The 15,367-nt window shown below is 47.0% G+C and overlaps 1 protein-coding gene across 1 annotated transcript in view; it reads left to right on the top strand.

Annotated features, from left to right (window-relative positions):
* The first annotated feature begins 12,879 nt into the window (after positions 1 to 12,879).
* The window catches only part of KIAA0513 (KIAA0513 ortholog), a 53,684-nt gene continuing 51,196 nt past the window's right edge, over positions 12,880 to 15,367 (top strand). The window contains exon 1 of the mRNA XM_087827565.1: positions 12,880 to 12,946. The gene's annotated coding sequence lies outside the window, so the exon portion shown is untranslated. The remainder of the gene's footprint in view (positions 12,947 to 15,367) is intronic.

Here is a 15,367-nt window from a genome sequence, read left to right as displayed (position 1 = left end):
AAAAAGAGCCCCAGAGTTCCAAACCTCTTTAAATGTTCTATCCCAGGGGATAACAACCTGACTGATGCTGATGAATCCCAAACTCCTTCCGTATTTTCCTAACTAGGGCTTCCTTGTTTAATATGAAGTGAATTTTTAGAACATGAGGCTTACCCAAATCCGAAATACTATGAACATTTGATATGCTAATACTAGCTTTAGCTCCCAGTTGCAAGTTAATGACAATGTAAAACATTAGGTGAAAGGAAAGGCCAATTACTGAACACCTACTATGTGTCAGGAGCTTTATATACATTATCACACTCCTGCCACTACCCTAAAAGCTGGGCACTATCATTAGCATTTTAGGGATGAGGAAACTGAGCCTTAGGGCTGAAGTATCTTGCCCAAGCTCACAGCAAGAAAAGGGTGGAGTCAGGACTGTTTTGACTCCAAAGCCCATGTTCTTCCATTAAAATACACTGCCTCCCAGAGCACTCGGTTTTAGAAAATGCATTCTGTAATGAATAAATTGAATTTGGGAAATATGCAACTCTAAGAATCCAAAACATTTCAACAAAGAAATGATACAGTAAAAGCCTGTCTCAAGGGAAACTGGAAGCTTCTCCATTCTGACTGCCCCCTACTTACTGGGTGTTGCAAATGAACTGCACCCTTTCCTGGAAAGGACCAAACCACCTGCTTAACACAGGCTGGCCTCTCCTTCCATTTACTGACAACACTCCTCACACAGCCAGTATTTATTAGGCATCTTTTACCGCTAGGCACACAACTCCTCCCTGTCCCTCATTCTATATGCCGGTGACACTTCCCACTGACAGCTCTAATCCTTCCCTTCTCACCTTTCCCACAACCCAAATTTAGGCACCCTCACCTCTGGCCTGTACCTCTGCAGAACCCTAACATCAAAGGGTTTCCAGGTTCCAACCACCCTCTATGTGCCTGCAGGAATTACCATCAGAATCAGTGTGGGTTACAAAATCAACCTGGTCCCAAACCTTAGGACTATGGCATTCAAGGCTCCATTGAATCTGTTCTTACCTTTCCAGGCTCAGTTTTCACCACTCTCTTCCACATAGTGCTCATTCTGGCATCCTTGCCACATGCCCTTTCGCACCTCTGTGCTTTTGCTCCTGCTGTTTCCTCCAATAGAAGAGTCTCACTCACTGCTTAGCCAAATTATTCATTAATCTAACATTTACCAAGCACCCACTACATGCAAGGCACTGAAAGATAACACAAGTGTTTTCAAACTATAAGGTGCTGTAACAATATAAGGCATTATCTTGGCCCCATCAGGAGTCTGGATTTTATAAGACATTTAACAGAATTCTACTGAAGGTCTCAAGAATGGAATGAAGCTAAGCAAGGCTAAGATTATCAAGACAAGAACATGTCTGCAGAAAGAGGCAAAGAAGCCAGTGAAAGAAGAAAATCAAAGAGGCAAGTGAGAGTAAATGACTAAATGCTTATCCCATAACAGGCAGACCACAGGGCAGATACAAGCTGGCACTGGGAAAGAGGATCATCTCTTTCTCAGAGGGAAAAGGAAGAAAAAGGCTGATGGATATTCAGATGGTTTACCTTTTAGAAAGGAAACCAAACTTGCAGCTGATGCCAGAAGTGAAGAGGTCTTGTGTGGACTGTTCCTTCTATGCTTTGTAGTTGACTAACTCTCCCAGTTGGCCTAAAGTCTTCTCAGGTGCTACAACTGAAGGGTCACACGGCAAGTTGCTAGCACTGGACTGTGGCTTTGGCAACAAGAGAGTGAAAAACGAGTGCTTAGATTTTATGCTCTGCTCTAGTGTTTGAATTTTTTACAAAACAAGCATGTGTTGCTTTTATAATTAAAACATTGCTTTTAGAAACATATACCCAAAAAGCTGCTTCAAGAAAATGACCCTGTAGAGCTGTTCAGCACAGACTGGAACAGGGAAGTTCTGGAATCATCAGTAAAACTACTTCTCAATTCATCCCAAACATTAACTTTGTATATGAACTTATTTGTAGCCTCATTTCCTCAAATTAACAAAGATTATATTATTTATATCACCAAAGAGTCCAAGCTTGCAGTAACAGTTTCAGTAAGAATGTAAAAGTGTGTCCATACTTTTGACTAAATCAGACTGTTCTTATATAAAGTTCCAGCCATTCTATTCATGGTAATACAATCATGAGCCATATAAAGACATTTCAGTCAGTGATGAACCACATATAGGACGGTAATCTCATAAGATTATAATGGAGCTGAAAAAGTCCTATTTGCCTAGTGATGTCACAGGGCAACACATTTCTCACATGTTTGTGGGGACGCTGGTGTAAACAACCCTACTGGCTGCCACTCACATAAAGTATTGCACATACAAATATGTGCAGTATTTAATACTTGATAATGATAATAAACAACTATGTCACTGGTTTATGTAGTTACTATATTTTTTATAAGCACCTTCTACTTATAAAACAGTATGCCATGTTACACTGACAGCAGTCTCACATATCTGGTTTACTGCGTTTCTTGATTAGCACCATTTTCTCTTGTGCTTGCTTTAATCTTGTGTTTACAGTAACATGGTGTACAGGCTTGCAGCCTAGGAGCGACAGGCTATGCCATAGTCTAGGTGTGTAGTAGGCTATACCATCCAGGTTTGTGTAAGTGCACTCTATCATGTTCACACCCCGCATGATTGCTAACGATGCATTTTTCAGAATGTCCCCCTGTTAAGTGGTGTGTGACTGTACCACTAGAAGAGAATTTCTGCTTTCACAGTGCACTGATTAGCATGGCCGTTAAGTTCCAATTCACTGACTGTAATCCTAGGCAGGCTCTGAGTCATTGGTAATAGAACCCTTGTACATTTTTACCCACTTTGCCTTCATATGAGACATCGACATACAATCCCAACTGTTGTTTTATGAATTCTTTAGGAAATTACCTTTTCAGATGGTCTTGTTCTCCTTCATCTCTCAACGCGAAAGTCAGTGGGAACCTACCAGTCTAACTCCAAAAATCACACAATCCAAATAACTTCAATAAACCAAACCCTTCTATTTTCCAGAATGTTCAAGAAATGCAATTTATCACTTGTGTTCCATTCCGTTTTTCAAATATCCCAATAGCCAGTCATTTTAACCAAGCTGTAACTTCTGAACAAACAAACTTAACAAGGTGACTTTTTAAAAGATGACTTTGGATAAGTAAAAGTTGTAAGACAATATCAAAAAATTAAATTCATCATCTGTGAGGTGAAGCGTCTAGGAAGGAAAATATACTGAGCTAGGTTTCTAGATTACCTGAGACAATAAGAGTAAAACAGAGAAACGTGTATTTTAAGTACATACACTAAGCAGAATGCAAATGTAACAGTGTAGCACTGGTTTGGAAAGCCTGGTGCACAACCTGACAGCAAAAGAAGCTACAAGGCAGGTGTATCAACAGCTTTTCTTACCCTCCAACTGCACTACCAGAATAAACTGGTTGCTCATATTCAAATAAAGTGTGTCTATCCAAGCGCAAAAAGAGACTTAGTTTCAGCAGCGACTTCTCGGGAGAGATGAGCCTCGGCCGCACTAAGAAAAGATGCAGGCATTGCTCTGGAGGCTGACCTGGAATGTCCCAGATGCCCTGTCAGGAACACCCACCCCACCCCCAAGGATCATTGCCGGGGAAGGGAAGATAATAAGATGTGCAAAGAATAAAAAAGTTAAAAACTTAAAGGGGAGAGAAGAACAAGAAGCCACGCACGATGTGGGAGAAAGCCCATTGTAATACAGGCCTGTAAACCACTCTTTACAGCTTATAGAAGCGTTTATAGCCATTCTCTCTTCGAGCCCTAACAGCAACCCGTTATTAGAGGAGAAAACCGTGGCTCGGAGAGCTTACTGTCACGCCAAGGTCAGGCAAAAAGCGGGCGCTGCAATTCAGGCCCTATCCCGAAAGATCAACGAAGGAGTGACAAGGGGACACCTGGGGAAGTCAAGTGCAGCCACAGAAGTGCCCCTGAGGAATCTGGAAGGTTGCAGATCACCGCGGGGTGGAGGAGAGGGAGCAGGGGCCAGGTAGCGGCCAAGAGGACCTGGGCGTGAGCAGCAGCCCAGCCCGGCCCGGCCCAGCCCGCCGCACTAACCCGAGGCCCGGGCGGGGTCGCCCGGCGCTGCGGCTCCTCCCGGTCGGCGGCGGCGGCGGCGGCGACTGCAGCGGCCAAGGCAGGGACGCATCATGCGGCCGCACTCATGGCCGGGCCGGAGCGGGCCGCGCAGCTCGGATCGGGTCGGTCCAGCCGGGCCGCTCGGAGGGAGGTGGCGGCTACACACACACCTGAGCCCAGAACCCTGCCTGGAGAGCTGGGCGGTGCGACCCCCGGAAGTGAACCCGCAAGGTCAGCGGCGTCGCGCTTGCGCAGTTCTGGCTGCCCCCCGGCTCCGGGTCGCGGAGAGGGGCGCGTGAGGCACCTTCCCGGACTTGGTGGCCAGGGTTCCTCTAGAACAGAGGCCTTTAAGGACTGACAATTCCTTGAAAAGGGCAGCTTCTAGTCACAGACTCCCCTCGCTAAAGTAAAGGGATCCCTCCAACGTGAGATCCGGAAGGGAAAGGATGGGGGCTACGGGCCGCCGCGAGGTCCAAGCCACGCGTTACGCTGTCGCGCCGGGTCCAGAGTCCAGGCCTCGGAGAGTCCAGCCCGCGGCGACCTCTCCAGGATCTGTCAGCTTTAGGTGTGGCCTGAGTCGTGTGGAGGAATGAGAGCTGAGCGAATGGGGAAATGGAAACGACGGCGGTGCTAACGACGGAGGCCGAAGCACATGGGAGAAAGGGGAAGCACTGGACCGGGGCCTGGAGGCTGGTTCCGGGGGTCCGCTGCGGCTCCGGCCTCCCTCCCTGCGGGACCTAGACATCCGAGCATCCCCACGGTCCCTTCCGGGTGGTAAATCCTAAATGTTTTTAAAGGTAGACACGTTTTTTGTTGTTTGTTTGTTTTATTTGGATTTCCTGTAATATTTGAGGCAATTGCTGCAGGTCTGGGAAGTCGATGCTCAGTGTTTGTTAAAGTGTAAGTAGTGATTCCATCGTAAGCTTGAGGAAAGCAGTAATTACAGCTGAGGACTCTGTGAGAATCTCACTGACTGCAAGCCGCTTTCTCACCATTTACTGTTCTTGCCTCCAGAAACTCTTATTCCAGCCAAACTTTTAGAAGTAAGGGGTGCCTTAAATTGATCGTCAAAATTCCACCTTTAAAGGTTTAACATTGTGTTTGTGGGTCTTTTACCTGTGTATTCAGAGTGGCCCCCTGCATTCAGTCACCCCTCTCTGCATTCAGTCACCCCTCACTGAGCCTGCTGTTGCCTTACCGTATCTTTCTTTCCATAAGGGAAAAAAGTGAGGTTGACCTCCAACCAGTGGTCAGTTCTTTCCACAGGCTGAAAGAAAAGGATGGTTATCTTTTTAAAAAATATATATATGTTTTTTATTGATTTGAGAGAGAGAGGAAGGGAAAGGGAGAAACATCGATGTGAGAGGGAAACACGGATCAGCTGCCTCCTGCCCACCTTCTACTGGAGATGGAGCCCACAACCCCGGGCATGTGCCCAGACCAGGGATGGAGCCAGCGACGTTTTGGTGCATGGAACAAACGCTCAACCAACTGAGCCACACCGGCCACGGCAAGGATGATTATCTTTGATGACACCAAGACTATAGTACTTGAGATATACTTGCCATGAGCAATGTTAAAAGAATATCTTTAAAAAAAAAAAAAAAAAAGGTTAAATCATGACTTTTATACAAATATAAACACATGTAAAAGATTTAACTCACTAATGAGGAAGTATGTAAGATGATACATACAAATGGTTGAGAGATGAATCCAAAAGGCAGACACATATGTAGGCAGTCAGGAATGCTCAGATGAATTCACTTAATAGACGCAGAACAGTGGGAAAGGGAGGTCAGTGGAACTTCTACCATTCAAGATTCATTGGTATGTTGTATGTGTGGGCAAGAATCACTTTCATTGCTATCAATTCTCTACATCCTATGAGTTATAAATAGCTTAAAGAAAAGAAAAAAACTCATGGAACCAGATAGTCCAGAAGGATGTGCCAGACACCAATAATCTTTTTGACTCATTTCAAAGTCTTTCACAAAAAATAAAGAGGGAGGGATCCCTACCCCATAATTCTCCTGAGTCTCCACATTTATGTTGCCTTTGTTTCTCATTACTAATATAGCTTGTTTATTTTAACTTTAAAATTGCACCCTTGCTAAAGGAAATAATAGCACAATAAAATCACTCATTAAAATATTTAACAAGGATGGCAGCAGTTGACAAAAACAACTCCTCTTATCAAGGATTTTTATCTCTTTCTCAACAGATATGTGGTCTTCTGCAAGTCATTTCCCCTCTCCAAGCCTCAGTTTTTCTTTTATTTTTTATCTCTAAAATATGAGATTAGTCTTGATTTCTAAGGTTTCTTCCTGTTTTAAGATTTTGTTTCAACACAGAGGGGGTTTGTTGTTGTTTGTGTGTCTTTGTTTTTGTTTTTTGTTTTGCTTTTTGCCTCTCCCTGATTTCACTGAGGTCCTAGGAGCAGAAAACCTCCTAAAATTGGAGGTCTTTGCAGGGAAGGGAATATCCCAATCTCCAGGTTAGTTCTATTTTCCCCTCAGGAGCTAGTTTCCAGCTAACCAGTCATCCCAGGAAAGTGGAGGCTCTATTCAAATACGTGGAAAGATGCTCAGCCCTAATTCAAAGTAAAAGGAATGAACACGAATTTAAATTACAAGGAGATCCCATTTTTCATCTAGTAGATTGACAAAACAAAAGTTTGGTAGCCCGGCCAGCGTGGTTCAGTGGTTGAACATCGCCCATGTACCAGGAGGTCACTGGTTCCATTCCCAGTCAGGGCACATGCCCTGGTTGCGGGCTCAATTCCCCAATAGGAGGCAGCCCATCGATGTTTCTATCTCTCCCCCTCCTTTCCTCACCTTGAAATCAATAAAAACATTTAAAAAAAAATTGGTAATACTTCATGTTGGCAAGGCAGACCAAATTGGTGCAATTATAAATTTGTTCAGCTCTTTGCAGAGCAAAATAGCAAAACGAATCACAAATATTTAAGTGTACATACCCATTGACCCAACAATTTCTCTGGAATTTATCCTACAGGTTGACTCATCCACGTGCACAAAGATGTTTGTACTTGAATATTTATGGCATTTATGGTAGCATGCTTTTAGAAGCAAAAAACTGGCCTCACCATATATGTCCATTAATATATTAAATAAAGTATGTTGTATACATAAATGGAATACTGTGCTGTGCAGTTATAAAAAGAGAAAGAGGCTGATTTTTATGTGTTAATATGAATGGTCTTTCAAGTATATTAAGTCTATTGTGTAAAACTGTACTTGTGTAAAAAAGAAGAGTGGGTATACTTTTATGTACATAGAATATTCTTGGAAAAACATATAAGAAGCAGGTCTGTAACTTATTTTTTTAACCATATATTCATTCTTAAATATATAAAAATGTAATTAAAAGTAAATGAGATGACCCAATAAAGCAATTGGCAGAACACTTGAACAGGTACTTCACAAAAGAGACTATTCAAAACAGTGTTCATTTTTATTAGTCATCACAGAAATACAAACTTAAACCACAATGAAATACCACTTACATACCTAGCATGAAAACCCCCAAGTGTTGGCAAGCATTGGAGTAACTAGAAGTTCCATAACTGCTGGTGGGCATGTCATTGTCAAACTGCCTTGGACAACTGTTAGGAGTGTCTGCTGAAGCTGAGCATATTGTACCTATGTTCACCAAGAGAGTCATTGATCGGCTGCCTCCTGCACGCCCCTGACTGGGGATCGAGCCCGAAACCTGGACATGTGCCCTGACCAGGAATCGAACCACAATCTCCTGGATCCTAGGTCAATGCTCAACCGCTGAGCCACTCTCACCCAGGCTGGTTGGTTCCTTTCACAGATGAGAAAAGAGGCCCAGTGAGGTTAAGCAGTGTGCTCAGTCAAGGTCGCATAGCCTGGGGTGCGGAGCCAGGATTCAGACCCAGATATCTTGCTCTTTGCTGCTGTCATATTGCCTCCCAGACTCACTTCATCCTCACATCCCTGTGAAGCTGTATGATCCCTTTGTACAGCTGAGGAAACTAAGGCTCAGAGTTGAGTGATTGCCCAAAGGAAGCAGAGAAGCTTGCAGACCTCTTTCCATCTGGCTGTGAAGATCCGCTCTTTCTACTGTACCATACTCCCTAAGAAGCCAGAGGCCGTGCTCTGTACCAATGTAGCTCTATGCCAAGCTCTGAGGGCTGCCCTGTGACATGATTCCCCTGCTCCTGCTGCCAGAACTCAGTCCACCAAGTCTCCTGGAAGCAGGTCCCTGCCCATTGTGCTCTGGTTCCAATAACTCGGCCCTCTTCTTGTCCTCCCCCTCCCTCTGCCATCCTTGTCTTAGACTCCTATTGCTTCATTCAGGGGGTGTTTAATGATTTACTCTGTGCTTGACCCCATGCTAGGTGCTGTAGACAGGACGAGTGAGCAAAACCAGACACAGTCCTGCCTGTTAGGTTAATTTGCTCAGAGACTAATTGAACAAATAAATAAGCGCATAATTACAAACTAATATGTTCCTATAAAGGAAAAGGACATTGTGTGGTGAGAGGGTATACCTGGGAATCTGGTCTGGTCTGGGGGTCACACGGAAGCCTTTCTTTAGGATGTGATATGTGAAGAATACCTGGGGTATTTGATAAGCAAAGGGTGCAGGGGGTGGAGGAAGAGGGGTCCAAGCAAAGGGTTGGTGGGGAGGCCCTTTGGTGGAAAGCAGCATGGATTCTTTGAAGTTCTGTAAGGGGCCCTTATGTGGAGGGCAAACAGGGTGTGGCTTGAGTCCAGGCTGGAAAGCTTAGAAGGGGCTGGGTCATGCAGGGCCCTAACAACCAGTTAAGGGATTTCAGCTGAATCTGAGGGACAGTGAGAAGCCACTGGAGGATTTGACCACATTTGTGGTTTTTAAAGGTCATCCTAGCTGCTTTGTGGAGAACATACTGGAGAAAGGCAAGAATAGATGCAGGGAAATGTCAACTAATAAATGTGGATGGAGCAATTGAATTAGAACACTCAACGTTTTGCAACCACTATAGTATTATTGTTAATGGATGCTAAACTACTGGAGAATGGGGCATTTAAATAATCTCAAAGCATCTTCCCCACAGATTACTAATTATTTACAAAGGGAAAAACGGTTCCTTTACAATGAATGAATCTATCACCACCTCAACCATTGGTCAAACATAGTACCAGCAATAACAAGCCACTGATGTCTGTGCCTCCTGATACAGTCCACTGAGAAGGACCACATCAGGTATGCTTTACCGCTGCCAAAAATTATACAGGGCATAACCCATGGACACAGACATTGGTATGGGGAAAGCCTGGGCGTGGGATGGATGCGGGGCGGAGGGGATCAGTGGGGGTAAAAAGGGGACATCTGTAATATTTTCAACAATAAAGATAAACTTTAAAAAATAAAAGAAAAAGAAAAAAAATTATACAGTACTCCTGACTCTACGAGGGAACATCAGAAAGATCTAAACAGACATTCTACAAAACAACTGGCTTGTACTCCTAGTACATATTAGTGTTTTGGAGGGGAAAAAAGCTGGTAACTATTTCAGATTAAAGGAGTTGGCTTTTGAAGATGGAGGAAGGGGCCTTGAGCTAAGGAAGGCAGAACGCTACTAGCAACTGGAAAAGGCAAGGAAATGATTCTCCCCAGAGATTCCAGAAGGAATCATCCCTGCTGATACCTCGATTTTAGGACATGACCTCCAGAACTGTAAAATAACAAATTTGTGTCACCTCAGCCACTAAGCGTGTGACAGTATGTTGCAGAGGGGAAAGGAAAAATAGGCATGGTGGGCAACCAGAAACACAGAACTGATGCTAAGTCGCACCACCAGTTTTATCTTGTATAATTGTCTTTTGGACTCATTCTGTAATCAGTATTTTTGAATATTAATTCAGTCATCCAGTAAATTTACTATTCTCCTTCCTTTTCTTCCTGCCCTTCGTGCGGTACCATGAGATGTCTTAGCAAATGCTCTGTCCTGAATATGTTTTCCCTTGCCTGCCCAGAGTCTGTCCCCCTTCTCCTGACAAGAGCATCTCATTTTCCTGTGGGGATCCACTCTTCCCTTATTCTCTACCCAAGTAAGCAGGTGGGACTGATCCTCACTCCTGTCCAGATGTGGCCAGTCCAGTTAAGCCAACACCTGGCCTCCGGGATTGGTTCAAGGGGATGAGCACATGAGTGGTGTTGGTCCACTCAGACCAAATCCCTGGATTTCGTCTGGAAATATTGAAGGAGAGAATCCTTTCTTCCACTGAGGCTGCTAAATTGAAAGATTATAAGCCTGGTGCTGGTAGAGACCACTCTGTAAAAAAAACCTAATCTGAGGATGAAGCCAGCTCAGAGGGAAGCAGTCAGGTAGGGGAAAGAGACTAAGTTCTGATAACATCATTTGAGCCCCTAGATTTTGCTGAACCAACCCCAGAACTTTTCAGTTATGGGAGCCAATATAGTCCCTCGCTTCAAAAACCCATATGAATTGAGTTGTCATTTATAACTGAAAGAATCCTGGTAAACACACCTCCCAGGTCCAGACATACTACTTCTATTTTATTTCCTTGATTTACCAGTCTATATATTTCACAACAGAGATAAGGTTAACCTAGCATGACTTGGCCTTTTCATTGGTGCTTCCTCTTCTGAGGGGCACAAATATTTTTTGTGAGTAATTTGTTCTGAATATTTTTCAGGCCCAAAGTCAAGTGCACTGGTCTGTGGTTTGCAGAATTTACTTTCTTCCCTTTTAAAAAATGGCTATGTCATCTGCCTCTCTCCAACCCTCTGGCACGGTCAGAGATAGGAAGAGAGAAGGTCCATATGAATCTCTTGAGGAGAAATGATATTTTCCCCAAATGGAATTTGACCCTGCATGAGCTCCCACTTTTCAGTTTCCCTAATGACTTGGTATGGCCAGCCAGGTCAGGCATGCACGAGGTGGTGCCTTGTGCTAGGTTCACTCACTGAACCAGAGGAGGGCTTCCTTCAGCCACAAATACAATCCTCCTCTGTTCCCATAAAGTATGCATGACAGGCTCATATTCTGCTGGAAACACGGCAGACCTTACAGGAAACAACAGCATGTCCATTTATCTGTAGTGTCCACATGAAGAAGTGAAGGCTATTTCCTTCCCTTCCTGAGTTCACATCAAACTTGAAACACCCAGAGATCCAGCTTCTTATACATGATGGCCATACCAAGCTCATCGAGCAAATCTGGGAAGGACCGGAGGTAGCTGTGGCACTGAAGGCCCCATAACTCGTGTGGAACTGCAGCTCCCAGCTTTTTTCTCCATGTAGTTCCCTTAAACTTTTCCCAGCAAGTCTGAAGTTCAATAGGTCCTCTTCCCAGGGACCAGCATTTCCATGCTTGGATCCTGGGAATGATCCCTGATTGTCAATCTGTGTCATCTTTTCTCATAAGTGGCAGGACCCCAGTTCTTCCTGCACAACTCCTAAAACTTCAAAGAACCCAGTTTTCTAAAATTGACATCAGCCCCATTTCAGATACTACTGCCTTTATTTCAAGACAGCTCTTTATTATTTCATAACAGCAACCACCAGAAGGAGCACTATAGCTCTGCAGTGCAGCTGTGGGGATGTCTTTAGAGTCTGAGGTACCGAGCCCGTACTCCAGAATCAGATACTTAATTTTGCTAGGTGTTGGACATAACCCCAAACTTACTGGGGAGATGTCAGTTTCTGCTTCTATACGTCCTTCCTCTAGAACTAGTAAAGGCTCCTGCAGGAGACACTTCTATTTTTTAACCTTTTAAAACAAATGTTTTTACTGATTATTTTTTAAGAGAGAGAGAGAGGGGGGAAGGGAGAGAGAGAAACATCCGTGATAAGAGAGCAACATTGATCGGCTGCCTCCTGCACGCCCCCTGCTGGGGGTGGAGCCCACAACCTGGGCATGTGCCCTGCCCTGGAATTGAACCCGTGACCTCTCCGTGCACTGGGAGATGCCCTACCAACTGAGCCCCACCGGCCAGGGCATTACCTTTTTTCTTTTTTTTTTAATTGAAGAAATGTGGAAGGGACAGGATGGCTTACAAGTTGTGTTTATTGTACTTGCTGAAAAAGATGCAGCCTGGACTAGACTTGCGGAGCAGGCGAGGTGGAATCTGGCAGCCTTTAACATGCCCTCTTTCAAAAAATAAATCGGTCTCAAATTGCCCTTCTATGCCACGCACCGCTGACTTATTTTTTAAAGTATGTTCCTTAATGCCATGACTTCACCCCTAACTCTGGAAGAGGGGAGCAGGAAGTGGCCAATGGTGTTTTAAAGGTGGGGACACCCGGGGTGGGGTAGCAGTCAGAACCAGGCCTTATTTCCCGACTCCCTGCCGGGGCTCCCCACCGCCACCCCTAAAGTCACCAAATCGCCCACCCCTCGGCTCGCAGAACGGCCTGGCCCACCCAACCCTTCCCGGCCCGGTTTTTAAGCAGATCCAGGCAACGGGGTTCCCACGACCTTCCCGCGGGAGATCTCCGAGCGCCGCCCCAGAGGCGGGGGACCAGGCGTCCCACGGAGGAGCGTCGGGGCCGAGAGCCACCGGGACCGACCCCACACGGCGGGGAGCGCGGGGCTCCCGCGGCAACGCCGTCGCGTCACGTGACAGCGCTCCCGGGCCGCCCCCACGCCTGCGCACACCCGGCCGGGGGCGGACCCGGCGGCTGACTGACAGCTGCCGCGAGTCCGCGCTCGGAAGGACCCGGCTCTGGGGCCAGCGCAGCGGCTGCACCGCCGAGCCCGCCGGCGCCCGCTCGCTACGCCCGTCCGCCAGCCGCGCGCCGCGGTGAGAGGGGCGCCGCGGGGGCCCGTGGTGGGGGAAAGCGGGCCCCGGAGTCCCCGGGCGGCGCGGGAGCTCTCCGAGGGGCGACAGCTGGAGCGCCCGCCCAAGGCGCCCGCACGGGCTTCTCCCGGGGGCCGGCCGGTGAGGCACCGCGGGGAGGGGAAGGGGTCCTGGGATGACGCGGGTCGGAAACCCGGGCCGCAGGGACTCCTGCGGGGTCCGCCGGTGCTGGGGGTGTGTATGTGTGTGAGGAAATGGGAAGGGGCGCCCGCGATACGGGGGACTGGACGAGGTGTCCCCACCCCGGTGGCAGATGGTGTCTCCAAGTGGCTTTAGATGGAGCCGGTGCCTCAGTCTTGGGGGGGGGGCAGTGGGACACCCCCCAGACTCCTGGAAAGGCATGCTGAGGAGGGAGCGCCCGGGACCCGGGTGGGAAAGACCGCGGCCAAGTCGTGCGTGTGTGTCCGGTGTTAAGTTTGCTGCCTGTCCGCGCCGGGGCGGCAGCGCGGGGAGATGCGGGGGCCGGGGACCGGGCTCTGGACGGGGCGCCCGCCGCGTCTGCCCTGCCTGTGCGCTCCCGGGGCTCCCGCCCCTGCCCGCCAGTCGGCGAGCGAGCCGGAGCCTTGCAGAGGGCACGGCGGCGTGCGCGCGGTGTAAGCAGCCGAGCGCAGGACAGCTGGTTCCGGACCGACCGGCCAGCCTGCGGGCTCTTGGGAAGGACTCGACGTGTCTTCCTAGACTTGGGACCAGTTTCCCTTGGCCTGGGTGTGTGCTTCCCTAGGAGGAACGCGGATTGATTGGATCTGGAAGGAAACCGGGAAGAGGAAAGCCACTTTGCAGTGGGCACGGGCCAGCGCCTCCAACTCCCCGGTTAAGTGCTGGGCAAGGGTGCCAACCTGCACAGTGAGCAGGAACTTGGCCCTGAGCTGGCCCAGGTGAGAGGCGCCCTGGCGTGGAGGTTGTGGCCATGGCGAGTCAGTGTGCGAGGCAAGCTGGCAGCTGGCAGGGGCCAGGCCATTGTCGCCTAACGTTTCAGATTCATTTTATTAGAGAGGCACCCCCTCCCTACACCTAAACCAGGGCAGCCAAGGTGCTTAAGGCTGAATTAAGCAAAGGGGGAAAAAAAAAGGAAACTTAGATTGTGTTACACACAGGAGCGCTCCTTCCCGTCTTCTCTATTTCTGTTTGGAAGTGTACGTTCTCCCATTGTTCAGAGGGTTTCCCTTCGGCTGTCACTCATTTTTATTTCCACTTTGTTGAGATATAAGACTGCTTATGTACGTATTTAACTGCAGGGCGATAGGCTATTGAGATGGGCTCACAGCGAAAAAGTTGACTCATGAGATTTTCTTTTTCCATTAAAGAAATGAAGACAGCTGAGGATGCCCACATGGCGCTCTCAGTGATCAGCAGATTATCTTTAGCCTCTCATTTGGTTCTGGAACGCATTCCCCTGTGTTTTTTGCATTGTCTGTCTGTCTTCTGTAGGGCGTGTGTCAGGTAATGTGAAGGTAGTTTGTATTATTTGGGAACATAACAACTAAAGACAGCGAAAAGCTATTGAGTGACATTAGTAAATCACCAACCTTATGAACTTGCTACAGAATTCCAGAAAATGGAGAAGATCCACAGATATCAGATGTGGTTCTCTTTTCATGACAATAACTTTGGCTTTTCAGAGGTAAATTACTTTATGGCGACTCTAAATGGCTCTAAAGGGACTTCTTCTAGGACAATCTTTAGGAAAGGTTTAGAGTGGGGTGAGTTATGTTACATGTCTCCCTCCCTGCCTCCCTCCTCTCTCAGAAAAAAAAAATCAGGTTAAAAGAAACATCAAAAGCAGCCTTGGAAGATAAAAAAAAAAAAAAAGTCATGAAAAGGCAACTCGCTGCGGGAAAGAGCTGCAAAGGGAGGAGTAGAAGTCCTATTGCCAATAATAATCCTTCACTATCACGTGACAGTACTTTACAAAGGGCTTTCACACCCAGTATCTTAATTGACCTTCACAATAAACTTGTAGTGATAGGTGGTGTCCTCATTCCAGTGTCACGGATGAAGAAACTGAGGCTAAGTGACTTGCTCAAGGTCACTTAGGTCCTAGGGGGCAAAGCAGTGTTAAACCTAGCCATCTGATACCAGACGTGGAAGGGGATGTGGGAAGGGTCTGGTCAGGATATCTGCACATCTCGGGGCTGAAGGGCTTTCCCAGCACCCATCGGCAGAGCACCCTTCTTTCCCACCATCTGTCCAGCTAAGTCAGCTTAGCTTGTAGGTGTAGATGCGCCTTCACCACTTCCTCCTTCCCAAGCTTGAGGTAGTCTTCGTCTACTCAGATTTGTTTATAAGTCTGAGAAATCTAGTAGGAAGTATGATTGCAGGGAGCGTGTTTTGCTCAAGTGCTCGGTGTTTCCAAATAGTCTAGGT

The sequence above is a fragment of the Miniopterus natalensis genome, chromosome 18 (assembly GCF_054644295.1).
Source record: "Miniopterus natalensis isolate mMinNat1 chromosome 18, mMinNat1.hap1, whole genome shotgun sequence".
NCBI classification, from domain to species: Eukaryota; Metazoa; Chordata; class Mammalia; order Chiroptera; family Miniopteridae; genus Miniopterus; species Miniopterus natalensis.
Note: the sequence above shows the minus strand (reverse complement) of the source record. Positions and strands in the feature narration are given on the sequence as shown.